This window comes from Nannospalax galili, unplaced genomic scaffold, assembly GCF_000622305.1.
Source record: "Nannospalax galili isolate Female #2095 unplaced genomic scaffold, S.galili_v1.0 scaffold687, whole genome shotgun sequence".
Classification (NCBI taxonomy): domain Eukaryota; kingdom Metazoa; phylum Chordata; class Mammalia; order Rodentia; family Spalacidae; genus Nannospalax; species Nannospalax galili.
In genome coordinates, this window is record NW_008357456.1 from 868,995 (window position 1) to 883,559 (window position 14,565).

A 14,565-nucleotide genomic window follows, 5' to 3' on the forward strand; every position below is an offset into this window, starting at 1 on the left:
AAGTGTACACACACACACACACACACACACACACACACACACACACACACACTAACCTGCTAGATTATCTTATATGGAAGTAAAATGAAAAGAATCCAAAATATGTCTATTTGGTCTCTTGACTGCCTGCTTTTCTTTTCCTAGCAGTTCATTAGAAATAATGGGGACAGGCAGGATACTTTACAAGTCATAGTTTGAACAGTTATTTAGAATTTGCAGTTGTGGTTTAACAACTGGAGTTTCACATTGCACAGATGGGAAGATGCTGTGGTGTTAATAATATCATGTCCTAAAGTCATTTGACCCACACTCTCTTGGATGGCACTGGGTATACACAGCAAGCTGACAGGAGCAATGGTAGGTGGAAGCCATCTCAAAACAAAATGGGAACATTTTGGAGTGCTATTGAAAGAGAGTCCATAAACATATTTCCAAGAAGGGGCAGAAAAAGGACAAACCTGGAGTGACTCGTGAACCTGCAATCAGAAAACCGGGGTTTAAATTCCCATTTGGACATTAGGTTCCATATAACCTCTGATAAGTTAATCTCATGGAAAAACAAGTCTTGCTTGTTCAGTTGTTGGGGGAATTAAAGGAACAATGGAGAGATGTTTGTTAAGTAAATGCTATATTCAAAAGCAAGTCTTGGGGCTGGAGAGATGGCTCAGTGATTAAGAGCACTGCCTGTTCTTGCAGAGGACCTGGGTTCAGTTCTCAGGACCCACATGGCAGAAAAGAAAACAGATTATAACTCCAGTTCCAGGTGATCTGATACCCTCCTTTGGCCTCTTCGGGCATTACACAACATGGGTGCACTTACATAAATGCAGGCAAATTGCTCACACACATGAAGTAAGATAAATAAAAAATTTTTTAAAATCAAGGCTTATTTGGAAGACCCTAAGTACCTTATATAAAGTCAGCTGGTATAAACAGTGCATTGCTATGAGCTTTCTGTTACTTGGGGATATTATTCATTACAAAATAAATGAACACTGCAAGTTGTTTACTAAAAGACACACTTCAAATAAGTTCCTGGTAGAGACTTGGCACATGATAGGCCCAGTTCTAAGGTTATTTGCACACATTAAGTCATCTCCTCTGAGAAATTCGGTCAGGTAGGTGCTATAGTAGTTATTGTTTTTGCTTTAAAATGAGGGAAACTGAGGCTCAGGAAGTAGAGTGTGTTGGTGAAACTCATCTCATTGACTAGTGTAGCCGGGACTCACTCACCAGTGGCCTGGCTCTAGGGTAAAACTGCCTGCACTCTGGGGCTGTGGAATGACCTTCATGCACACCACCATGCTCTCCTGCTGTTCCTTTCCAGGCTCTTCTTGAATCCCCTGCATGCTGAGCTCTCTCAGTGCCTTCTCTCTGCACAGATGATCGGTATCCATAGCTTTCATGACCACCCGTATTAGTTACTTTTCTTGTTGCTGTGATCAAACACCTAACAAAAAGCAATTTAAGGGAGGTGGGGTTTATTTGGGCTTAGAGAGGATACAGTTCATTATGCAAAGAAGGTGAGGTAGCCGGAGTGTGAGGCAACTGGTCAGATCGAGTTCGTAGTCAGGAACTAGAGTATAGTACAGACAGGAAGTAGAGACCAGCTGTAAAATCACAAGGCCTGCCCCTAGTGACCTACTTTCCTGAGCAAGGCTCTAAGTCTTGAAGGTTCTACAGCCTTCCAAATCAGCACTACCAGCTGGGGACCGCATGTTCAAACACGTGAGCCTATGGGGAGCGTTTCATATTCAAACCAGAATACCATCTATCTGCTAATGAATTCCATGCTTGTGTCCCACCCAGGGCCTCTCTCTCAACTCCCAGAGAGGTTGATTCAATTGCTTATTGTCTTTAAAATCACTTCCAACTCCTTGTACATAAGAATGAGTTTTCTTCTTCTCATTCTAGGATCACCCTTCTCTGACTTGGGCAAGTTTGAAGCATGGGGGCAGCCTTCAGTGTCCTTATCCACCTCCTGTATTCATCTGGCCCATCATTATATACTTCTGCCTTACCCAAATTGCTCAGCTTTACCTATGTGTATATCTTGAGCTAATATCCTAGTCCAGCCCAGTATCACCACTCAGCTAGATAACTGTCACCCGAAAGTCATCTTCCTCAAGTCTTGCAATCCCCTGGGCCTTGCCTTACATTGCAATAAACAGGACCTTTCTACTATGTGGAACTAAATCATGTACCTTCTTACTTAGAAACCTTCAAGGACTCCTAGTGACCTTCAGACAAAGGCCACCTCCCATAGCTCGGCTCTCAAGGCTGGTGGAGCTTCCATCCTCCTTTTTCTTCCATCCTTTTCTACAACCAGAATGAAATTCTTTTAGCATCTCTATATATCTCTCTTTCACCTAGAAACCTTTGCACAAGAAGCCATCACATTTGGAGAAAGCTTGTATGACTGGTGCCAAGAATACTCACTACCTTTTCCTATCCAGATTCCAATTCCACTCATCCTTCAGGTATTAATTTAAAGAGAACCCCCCCAAGGCTTCCTTAGCTTTTCTAGACTTTAAGTGCCTTTTATTACCCTATGTAACACTTACCATAATTTATTGCAATTACTAGTTTAATTGTCAGTGTCTCCGACTACATTGTAAATCCCTTAAGGCTAGGCTCCATGTGGGTCTAACTCATTACTGTATTCCTTGAAGCTAACACAATGTTTGGTACATAAGAGAAACTTTAATTAATCATTTACTATTACATGAATGTTACATAAAAACATCAAAAGCTATAAATTCCCAAAATAAGACCCCCCAAAATTCAATGCTTTTTTGTCCCCAGTAGATCGGATCACTAAGCAAGAAGACAAACTACAGATAAATCTTCGCTTTATTCAAAACATTGGGGAAACAAAAGAAAGTAAAAGCAGGCTTTCCTCCTTTTCTTTCTTGGAAATTCTGATGCTCTATTTGCTTCCATCACTTGTACTCCTGGGGAAGCAACGTACTGATGAAGACAATGGGAGACAGATGGGAGAAGTGCTGGGGGTTCTAAATGCTCTGTGTCCTAGGAAAGGGGAGCATTGGGGGGCCTGTGTCCAACCCAGGCCTCTCTCTTGGGATTGGTCCAACTGCTTATCGTCTTCCTGTAACTTCCTTAAAATCACCTCCATCTTTTCAGATGTAAAATTTACTATGATGTTTCTTCTTTCCCACTATTCCTGCTTCTTGGAGACAGGCAGTGCCTACGACTCCATTTAGCCTTAGTTCACAATGCTTCAAACACCGGAATCCTTGCTTGGCAGAAGATTCTCTGGATACTTACAAGGCTTCAAAAGCAGGGAGTGAGGACAGTGTCAGAACTCATCTTCACCATCTTAAAACTTGATCGCCAAGTACATAATTATCAAAAGCAAGCATCATGTTTTCAGTAGTAGAAGGCACACTTTTGGAGGTACCCAGGTATATAGTGTCAGCCTGAGCACATTTACTAAGCAAGTGCATAACACACTTTCCTCCACATTCTCTGTGACTTCTCTCTTCTGTATCCACAAGAAGTTTCTTCATCCATAGATGAATCCCATGGCCACTAGCAACTCCAGCCATTATTGCCTTCCAATTTGCCTATAATCATGTGGCATGGTTTATAATTAGAGGTACGTTTGTATGTTTTACTGCTCCCTTCCCTATTTTAGGCCCTGCCTCTTCCCTCCTCCCCTTCCTTCCCTCAACCTTGACCATAAAGATTAAGGCTTATGTCTATCTTGTTCCTCATTTATCTCCAGTGCCTAGTATAATGCCTGACATATAGTAGGGCTTCAATAAATGCTTGGTTTAAAGGTAACTGGTTTAATAAATGTCACAGAGAAAAGGTATGGAAGAGACACCCTGTCTCTTGTATCCTTATCGGAGCTCCACAGGGAGTCTAGTTCAAGCCACTGCGAGTGAAAAGATCATAGTAGACAAACAAGGGAGAGTGACGGCACTTGTGTTGTGTGAAAAGAGAGAGGGTTAGCACTCCCTTTGACAAGACTGGAAGAAGCCCTCAGGCCTAACAACATGTGTACAGTTAAGACATTGCTGCCTGCTTTGTAGCATCTAACCACTGTTTTATAAGGTGGAGAGTGACAGAGGATGTCGACTTCTGACCTCCACACACACACACATGCACACACATACTTATATGCCTCCCCCTCCCCACCAATGAGATACCACTTCACAGGCCCCACACAGAACGTGAACACTGCTCTGATGGTCTGTCATCCCACTCATTTTTGTGTTACCTGTTGTCTATTACGTCTTGCCACACATCAACCCCAGCATGAGCTCGGGGCGTGATTTAAAGAAGGAACTACTTGTGGAGGTACAGAAAGAAACAGGGAACTAGGTAGGTTGCTCAAGTACCTGGAGACTAGCAATGATGAGATGCCATTGGGACTCTGGGAGTCTGAGAGAGAGTTGGAGGTGTGCAAAGCGCCATCACAGAGGTCCCACTTGGAGAGATGCAGCCACTCTGAGAGCGTGGTGCAAGGCATCGGTGCAAAGGGTAGAAGTGCCTCCTGCCCTCTGGTCTCCTGCAACATCTCCAATGGGCACTGCCCAATGGCAAGATAACCCCAGGTAACAGGATCTTCAGAGGTCAGCTCCTATGACACAGAGGGCAGAGGCTGGGTCTGTGGGGCAGGAGGGAGCCAGCACATGCCATTATTGTTGGTGAGTCTCTTTAAATAAAGAGCTGCATGCAACCAACGTTTTCCTGCTCACACCTCTCCAGTCAGCGCTGGCACTGGCTGTTCCTTGACTTCAGCTCACTGCCTCTGCTTCGTGCTTCACCACTCTCCTGTTCTTCACATGCCTCGCATTTCAATTCTAACTGCGGAAATATGATGGCATCACCCTCCACCACTAGAGGAGGTATTTGCAGATAAGCCTGCAAAAATTGCCTTTGGGTCAGGCACCAGAGCTTATTGATGAGCTACAAAAGTAGTCTGTGAGTGTTCATTTGCTTTTTGTTGCTGTGACAAAACACTGACCAAAACCAATTTGGGAAGAAAAGGGTTTCTTTTAGCTTACAGGTTGTGGTATATCATTGAGGGAATCCAAGGCAGGAACTCAAGGCAGGAGCTCAAAACAGAAACCATGGAGGAATGGTGCTTGCTCCTAGGTTCAAGTTCAGGGACCTTTCCTAAATAGCCCAGGCCCACCTTCCTAGGGATGATACCACCTATGGTGGGCTGGTCCTCCTACATCAATTATTAATCAAGAAAATGCCTCACAGACACGCCTGTAGGCAAATCTGATGGAGGAAATTCCTCAGTTGAGGTTTCCTTTCCATGATGTGTCAAGTTGATACCCAAGATTAGCTTTTGCACTGAGGAAGAGTCTTAAACTGGGCTGTGAGAAGCAGGAGACTCAGAGGAAACAGGCTGACCAGAAGCTACTTTGCACAGTGAGTCCAGTGCGTTGTTGCCCTAACGTTTACCCAGTGGAGGCTTCCTCAGGTGTAAAGGCTGGCAATAGCAATATTTTATGGAAAGAACTAGCTTATATGTACTATGAGGGTAACCCAGGACAAGTTGCCCTGTTAATTAGATTCAACAACAATGCCACATATTGACAGACCATAACATGTGATGTATCTTCAACTCCATCCCTGCTCCAGGGTTATCTGGGGTATCCGTTGCACCCCTCATGTTGTACTCAGGCAGCGGTCCATGAGCTGCTGCTGTTTTGTTGCTAACCAGAATAACCATGGCCCGTTTATACTCACAAAGAGTAAATGCATCTGTCAGTGACTCCTGATAAAAGGAACAGGCCATGGTGCTTTTTAGTCCTAATCAGCTCTGCAAAATCTCCCATAGACAGGAAACGAGTGTTTTCTAGCATTTTGGATTATGTCAAAAGCTGAATTGACAATATGTGACAGCGACTAGTTGTTGGCAGAATCCTAGGAGGTGGCAGGGTTGCTGTTCTCTGAATGTTCTCGTCTCCCTGGGCGTGGAGTCTCTTCCCTGTCACTTCCTTCAAAGGTTAGTCAAAGTGGAACAGCCCCAGAGTACTTACTGTGCCACTGCAGACCATTGCCCGCTGTCAGAGCCTGCACACAGACCTCCTTACCCCAGACTACTTCCCGCTGTCAGAGCCTGCACACAGACCTCCTTACCCCAGACTACTTCCCGCTGTCAGAGCCTGCACACAGACCTCCTTACCCCACACTACTTCCCGCTGTCAGAGCCTGCACACAGACCTTCTTACCCCAGACTACTCTTCTGCTGTCTCCTGAAACACTAATTCCAGCTCAAATGTCTGGGCTCATGAGGCAACAATGAGGCTCTGCAGTCAAGCTACCACTGTTCAGTGACTTTAATTTCTTCATCTGTGAATGCAGAATGGTGTTGGGTGACGTTGTATATTGCCATGATTAAGCATTTGAGCATTGCAGCCCGAGTACCTGGTTTCAAATGCTAGCTATATGACCTTCTGAGAGTTAATGAACCTCTCAACGGCTCAGTTTCTTCATCTGTATAAAGTAGATGATAAGATGTATATAGATTTGGGGCTGGAGAGATGACTCAGCATCTAAGAGCACTGATTGCTCTTGTAAGGGACCCAGGTTTGGTTCCCAGCATCCACAGGGTGGCCTACAACCATGTATTGTAAACTTCACTCCAGGGGATTCAATCTCCTCTTCTGCCTTCCTTGGACATTGCATGACACAGGTACACTTACACGCATGCAGGCAAAACACTCATATGTATGATTGTTTAAGTTTAAAAATAAAAGATGTATATTGATTTGATGTGAGAATTAAATGACTTGAAGAAAAAGCCCCTAGAAATGCCTCTAATGAGTATTATATTTTATTATTGTCTATCTCATTGCATTGTAAAGATTCAATTAGGTAAATGTGTAAAGTATTTGGAATCCTGCCTGCTCCAAAGTTGGCCCTCTAAGCTAAAGATTGTGGAAGTTATGTGGCATTGTTTTTGTGTGTGCAGTGCTGGGGATCAAACCCAGGGCCTTCCACATGTGAGATAAGAGCTCTCCCACTGAGATACCTCCTCAGCCCTGTTAGGTTGTATTTTATTGTTTTCTCTAACAGGTAAAGGAGGAATTGCACCTCCCCTGGATTCCCACAGTACACAAATCATACCTCTCAGAGCATTTTTTACCTGTGTTGTCATTGCTTGAATAATGTTTTCCACTTTGAGATGTACAGGCAAGAATGGGCAGTTCATTGAGACTGGTTAAGCTAAAAAATTTTCCTAGGACAACAAGGTCTGGGGTCTTGAGAAGGTGTCCAAGAGCTTATCAGTGAACTTGAGTGAGAGGCTGATAGCAGATGGGTGAAGACTTCTGGTTTGGGGACATCTGCCTCTTCTCATCTGCTCATATGGTTTCCCAAGAGCAGAATGGAATGTGAACCAGTGTTGAGGGGATGCGAGACTATGCTTAATAGAATCAACTTCCAGTGTCTGGAAGGAATGGTGTCAGATGAGACTCGGGACTTCTCCCTTTCACACCACTTTCTGTAAAATACTTGCTTGGCTTAAAATGTCAATTTCATACCCTTGATTCAAAATGGAATTCTACCTACCACTATGGAGAACTGTTGCTTTAAAAGACTCTGTATCCAAAAGATGAGTCATTCACCTGAAGTCTAACTAGATTCCTTCACCAGGAAAGAATTATGACTTCAGGTGTTTGGGGATAACAAAAATAAAATAAATATCAATTTACCACTTACAGTTTTTTATTTCCATTACGCATGACATGTTTTTTCTATCTTAAAGCCTTTTGGCTTGTGCTTATGAGATATTAATGACTGTGCAGACTAGACATCAAAAGAAGATTTATTTCAGGAATTGCCACAGCCAGGCTGAGATTCTCAGTCGCTAGTCTGTGTCATCTGTCATTCCCTGCTCCCTTATAAATGTCTTTGCAGGTACTTACCCATGACAGGTGCATTGCAAAGTCCAAAATATGAGCTCTTGTCTATTATAGTAATTAAGTAGGTACACTATTATTTCTAGAATCTGGCTCATAATTTTATGTTGTATGTCAAAATTATGAGCAGCACTTGTTTACGTAGCTAGTGAATGGTTGGATGTTCTTTTGGGTTTCTGATTGACAAGAAGCGTAGACTGCATAGAGAGTTAAAGTATAGAGCCTAACTTTCAGGGCCGAATATCTTCAATGAAATTTCTCCATTTCGTTTGTTATTTTTCATTCATTACACAAAAATTCTAAATATATTGACTTTTTTTCCTTGGTGGAAAGTTGGAATTTATTCTCATCTCAAAAAATCACTTGTAAGCATTTTTTTTTTATTTCACCTAAAATGTTTTTATAACTTTGGTGGGTGGGATGTTCTATCAGCTCGAGATCCTGTTTGGAGGCCTCTGGCTTCATCCACTTATCATCAGTTTAGTAAGGGTGGATGGGATGTTCTAGGTAAGGTGATTTTTAGCTTATAAGCCATTCAGTTTTGTGCAGTGTTTATATTCATTGACGACCAACTGACTTCGGCATGGTTTATTCAATGTGTTGTGATGCTTTGAAATATCTTTTCTCCAAATCTAGAGCTTATCTCCAATCTGGGTTTGGACTGACTGTTGGCATCCATGTTCATTGCAGTCTGCTTGCCCTCTGAGTGTGCTGAGACTGCTGTACCTGCTGCTGTGCACATGGTCTTAGACAGATGTTGGAGCTCTGTTCATATCCAAATAGCCAGTGTTGTTTGTACATTTGCATTTTAACTGTGTTGTCATTTGATGGGAATATGTTGAGGTCATCTAACATTGGCCAGCCTTTGTTTCTACAATGGATGGTCATTGAATGGATGATGGATTACTGATGGTTATGTATCTCTGTACAAGAATGTCAATACATATCCTTGGTTCCTTTCAGGATTTCTGCTTTGTTAGAAAGTTCTTAAGATCTAACAGGATCTTTCCTATCACTACCTAAAACAACCAATCATGGTTACATCTTTGCCTTAAGAACTACTTTTCTGAAAGTATCTGGGATTTATTTCAACGTGCAATATTGGGAATGTTCTTCTAGATCTCCTCCTCTCAAAGTTGAAAATAGGAAAAATTTGCTCTGCTCAAAAGGTAAATCTATGTTCAAAGAAGCACAACTTCAACCTTGAAAAGAACATTAAGTGCTGAAAATAGCAATAAATTCACACTAAAACCATTCTCCTACAAGCTCCTTTTCTGTCTTGAGTGGTATCGTGGACAATCTGGTCTTTTTTTTTCACAGTGTGATGGGGAGTGTAAGACTGACTTGAGACCACACTAGCTGTTCAATCTGAAGGCCATTATTCAACATTTCAGTTAAGGGTATTCACAGTTACACCATGGAATTTTCATGAGAATCAAAGGACAGTACCAAGTAGAAGGTATCTTGAAAATGGTTGACATTTTGCTACGTTATTCAATTACTGCCAGGCTCATCAATGCACTGTGACTGTTGGGTAACATGTTGATAAGTACATTAAGTTTAATGATTATGAAATCTTATTAATTAAATCAGAGTTTGCAGCTGTTTGGATAGGGCTGAACAGAAGTTGGTTGGTTAGGATTTTTAAATTATTATTTTATTTATTTATTAAGAAGAAAGGATTAGCTACGCAAATTCTTCTGTCAACCAGAACAGAGATAAGAAGAAAACTTGAGCTACTTAAAGCCTTTAAACTCCAATTTGCAAATAAAGAGAAAGAATTAATTTAAAACAATCATTATCTAAGTCATTGAAAGGGCTAGGGAGACAACCTACTTAGCAACGCTTGCTGCTGGTTCCTGTGCAATTAGTGTCTGTGTGATTTACAAAGGCGTGCCTCATTAAAATTGTACTTCAAACATCCCATCAATTAAGATGTGCTCTCCTTTCAAAAAAATTATAATCTTTTTCTCCAACACTGAAAAAAATAGAATATTGCATAGAGAGAAAATGTTGTCCATTGGCCCCCCCAGAACTGTGGGAAGACCTTCATTCATGTAGGCTAATTTATACTATTGCTGCAACTGTTGTTTCTTGTCTCTTCATTATTAATTCTTTGAACATTTATTGACAGCCACCAATGACTTGACACTTAATTACTCAAGAATTTTTCTTTCTCCCTGGATAGGATTCCTATATTAAACCTCACCCACCTATGGCTGAGGGACCATTTTGGAAGAGGGGTCAGAGAGATTGTAAGAGCCAGGGTTGGTGCACGAACATAAGGGAACAGGTTTTCAGGCCTCTGGGAACTTGCAGCAGTGGAGACAAAATGCACAAGGCCCATGCCGACTCAATCAGACAAACCCAGCAGAGAACAGGGGAAATGGGCAGCAGAATTGTTTATACTGATTACTATTAGAACTATTGGCAACTGACTACCAAGGGTTGAGGGAGAGCAGATCTTTGAGGGAGAGGCTGACTAGACTCCAGTGGATGAACTTGCACTGAGGGACATCTAGGTACAAATGCTTGACTGGGTAAGACTTAACATATATGATAGAATGCATGAAATCTACTGGGGGTTTGTAGGGGGATAAGGATCGGGGAGGGGAACCTAAATTTTATTAAGATCTATTATATGAAGATCTATTATATAAAGGACTGGAGAGGTGGCCCAGAGGGTAAGAGCACTGGCTGCTCTTGCAGAGGACCTGGGTTCGATTCTCAGCATCCACTTGGTGGCTAACAACTGTAACTCCAGTTCCAGGGCATCTGCTGCCCTCTTCTGACCTCCATGAACGTTGAATGACATGGGTACACCTACATACAGGCAATACACTCATACAAATAAAATAAAAATAATTTTTAAAAAACAATAAAAATATACATTAAAAAAAGAATTTTTCTCCTGACATCAAGATACAGAGCTGAATCTTGCTTTCTATATGATAGTGAAATGTGTTTCTCTCTAAACACTGATAGAGAGCAGATTTAACATGGCGTGTAATAATAACATCAATTACATATTATACTCCACCTGTCAAATGAGGTCACATTTAATTGTTTGACTTTCAGTAATGAATACAGGGCTGACTCAGATGTTGGTCATCAGTAGGTGATTACCAGTAGTCATGTTCCAGGGCCCAGCACAGATTGAAGGTCTGACCTCGACTTCAGACCTGAGGACACACCACAGGTCACTGTCATTGTTTAGGTAGCATGTATGCAATTCCTTGTTGCATGTTTTAATTGCCACTTCCAAACTCTTACCATTAGATCTTGATTGTTCAGTTATTAACAGATAATTAGAGGTAACAAGACTGAGCTGGATCATGCTGTTTGTCTGCTTAGCCTGACGCTATGATTTGGATTTTGTCTTCATATTACCATTCAAATATGTATGACTTGAACATTCTGCTATCTTTGAGAACAAGATGGTTACTAGGCTCTGTAGAACACAATTATTAAAAGTTCTGGCTCCAAGTCAGGCAGTTGGATTCAAATCTCCATAACTTCACCGAAGCATGGTGTAAGCATGGAGGTGTTGAACTGCTCTAAGTTATGGCTTCTCCATCTTTTCAGAGGGAATAAGGAAATCATAAAGGCTAAATGCTAAATATTTACTATAAAACTAAATATTTAATATAAAACTTCAAACATATTCATATATTTTATTTCTATGTTTGTTCATACATAGAAAATATAAAATAAAGTGGTAACCTAGCAGTATTAGAAGTCTAAAGGGCTGCATATTCTGACACTGAAATGAGAAAGCGGCAGATACTTGAAACAATAAGCCTTAGATAATTAAGCAGATGGCTTATGGGAAATTCTTGGAAAGAGTCAGGAGCAATCAGGATTCATCATGCTTAGTATAGAGGGTACATTAGACTGAGAGTCTGGATTTCAGAAACATCTTGTTTAAGTCTTTCATAATGTCCTCTGGGACTACTGAAATTTGGGGCTAACACACAGCTTAAGGAACCGTTTCTCCCTGTCACTTTCTCTCGTGTTCTCTATCACAGCATTTGGCTTGTTTTCCTTTATCAAACTACCCACACTAGGTAATTTTGTTGGTTCATTGGTTTGTTTCTTTTTGATCATTTGTCTCCTCACAAGAATGTAAGCTCTGGAAGAGCAGGCACCATACCTGTCGTGATGACTCTTGCATCCCCATGAACTAGCATGAGACCTAATCTGAGGTAACTGTCAACCCTGGCTGAACACGAAAACCTACTGGGGTCTAGAAAACCACAAACAAGACCATATTGATGTTCGGGTCTCATCCTAGAGATTTGGATTCAACTTGTTTTGGTAGGAAAGTGGAGTTTATTTATTTTGCTTTCTCCGCTTTGGTCCTCAAGCAATTGGAATGTTTAGACTAGGTTAAGAACCTTTGCTTTGACTTTGAGTCCTGCATCCACATCCCTTCTTGCCTAAGACTTGGCACCTCCAGTTGGTCCTCAATCACTTCTTCACCAATTTTCTCCTCTTCCCTGAATCATTCTCATCATCTTATATTGTATATTAATTGTATATTAATTTCTACCTTTTCAAAGAGTCTCCATTCTTTAAGCAATAGCCCTTATCTCTAACCCCATTTCTGACAAAGAGTTGTCTATTCCCATTGTTCCTACTTCCTCTATGGGCCTCACTTCTTCCAGAGTTTCACCCCCTTTACTCCACCAAATCCTTTCTTCAAGGTCACCAGTGACCCCCATGTTGCTAGAATTAGGGATAAGTATAGATTAATGGTTAAGACCCAATGTTAAACAAGTCTGGCCATAAATCCTCCTTCTGATTAGCTGTGGGATTCCCACAAGATATGTTTTCCTCACCTATAGATGAGGGTCTTACTCTCTGTCTATGAGAGGTTGTTTATGTGTTAATTCAGTTCTTGTAAAGCTTTGTGGAAGAGTTGCTCTGTGAGGGTTTTGCAAGATCATCTTCCAGTCAGATCCTGGCTTGTCATTCAGAATGCAGCCCAGACAGATGGCCAGTGTTGCAGGAGCACAGCACTTTAACAGCCATTTAGGCATGAAATAGACAGGAAAATCTTTGTTGAAATGATTGCTTTCCTGTTATTTTTAGCTTGGCTTTCTCTAATGTGTTTTCTTCTGGGAGTAATAGGAGAATAGATTGCATTCAAAGTCCAAAGTCCAAATGAGCCTGCCCACGCAGTCAGTCAACCTCATCTCTGCCCACGCAGTCAGTCAACCTCATCTCTGCCCACGCAGTCAGTCAACCTCATCTCTGCCCACGCAGTCAGTCAACCTCATCTCTGCCCACGCAGTCAACCTCATCTCTGCCCACGCAGTCAGTCAACCTCATCTCTGCCCACGCAGTCAACCTCATCTCTGCCCACGCAGCCAACCTCATCTCATCTCTTGCCATCTTCTTCTAAATCCAGTGCTCAGACCTCAGGGTACACTGAACCCATTCTGTCATAGTTTGAATTAAATGTCCTTCCCCTTCCCACAGACTCATGTTGAATATTTGGTCCCCATTTGGTGGCACTATTTGGGGGAACTGTGGGAACTTTAAGAGGTAGGACCTTGCTGGAGGAAGTAAGTTATTGGAGGTAAGAGATCCTTGGGGTATCTTTCCCTGGTGTCTCTCTCTCTCTGTCTCTGTCTCTCTGTCTCTCTCTCTCTCTCTCTCTCCCCATCCTGTCCACAGTGAGATGAAGAAACTCCTCTACCATATATTCCTGTCACTGTGTGGTTCTGCCTAAAAATATGGAGCTAAAGTCATGGACTAAACCCTCTGAAATCATGAGCCATAGTAAAATCTGCCCCCCCCCCAAGTTGTCTTTTGGTCATTGTGGCTAAATAAATGAATGCACTTTCACATCTGTGGTCCTTTGTATCAGCAGATTGCTCTTCTCTAACTCTTAGCTAACTGTCTCCCTTTCACCCTTCACTTCTTGGCTTAGAGCTAAGTACACTTCCTCAGAGCCCTTCATCCTATGCAGGCTCTTCTGTGTTATGCTCCATTTCAGACCTGACTTCTCAGCCTCATCTTGTGTATAATAAATTGCACTTGTACATGTATATATGTATCTGGAGATTAAACTCAAGGCCTTATACAAGTGTTATACTGATGCTTAAACTTCTCTATATAAACTTCATGTTCCATGAGACCAAGGACTTTGCTTGTCTTATTGGCTCTGCGCTCGGTGGCTTGGCATATTCATAGCTTCAGATGTTTATTAAATGACTGATAATGAATAAATGCATGTTGGTGAAAATGGAAATATGGTGGGAGGAGAAGCAAGTGTAAGTAACAGAGAATGGCAGGATGAAGGCCAGGCTGGCACCTAATGCTTGGTGGGTAGTGACTACTAATCAGATATCCTTGGAACACAAGAGAAAAGCCTGGAGAGAACAGGGCCAGTCTGTCAGATAGAGAAAGGTTTGGAGCAACCACTTAGAACCCCCTCTTCTGTGTACCACTCTTAGCTCATCGCAGTAAGAAACAACTGCCCTAATTTTCTTGCATGATATAGAAAAAAAATTCTTAGTGCAATTCAGAATTTGGGAAGAAAATTACCATGGGAACCAGTGACCCTACTTAGCTCTACCTGTTTCCTAGAGAAATCTACCATCACCTTATCCCAAAGACTAGCCCTATCTCACTTATCCATGCCATC

The 14,565-nt window shown here is 41.9% G+C and overlaps 1 protein-coding gene and 1 non-coding gene across 4 annotated transcripts in view; both read left to right on the forward strand.

Moving 5' to 3' along the window:
• The window catches only part of Ncald (neurocalcin delta), a 451,793-nt gene that overhangs the window by 205,960 nt on the left and 231,268 nt on the right, over positions 1-14,565 (forward strand). The window lies entirely within an intron of this gene.
• On the forward strand, positions 3,952-4,077 carry LOC115067949. Its single transcript, XR_003847305.1, has one exon. It is a non-coding gene; the product is annotated as a U6atac minor spliceosomal RNA (small nuclear RNA).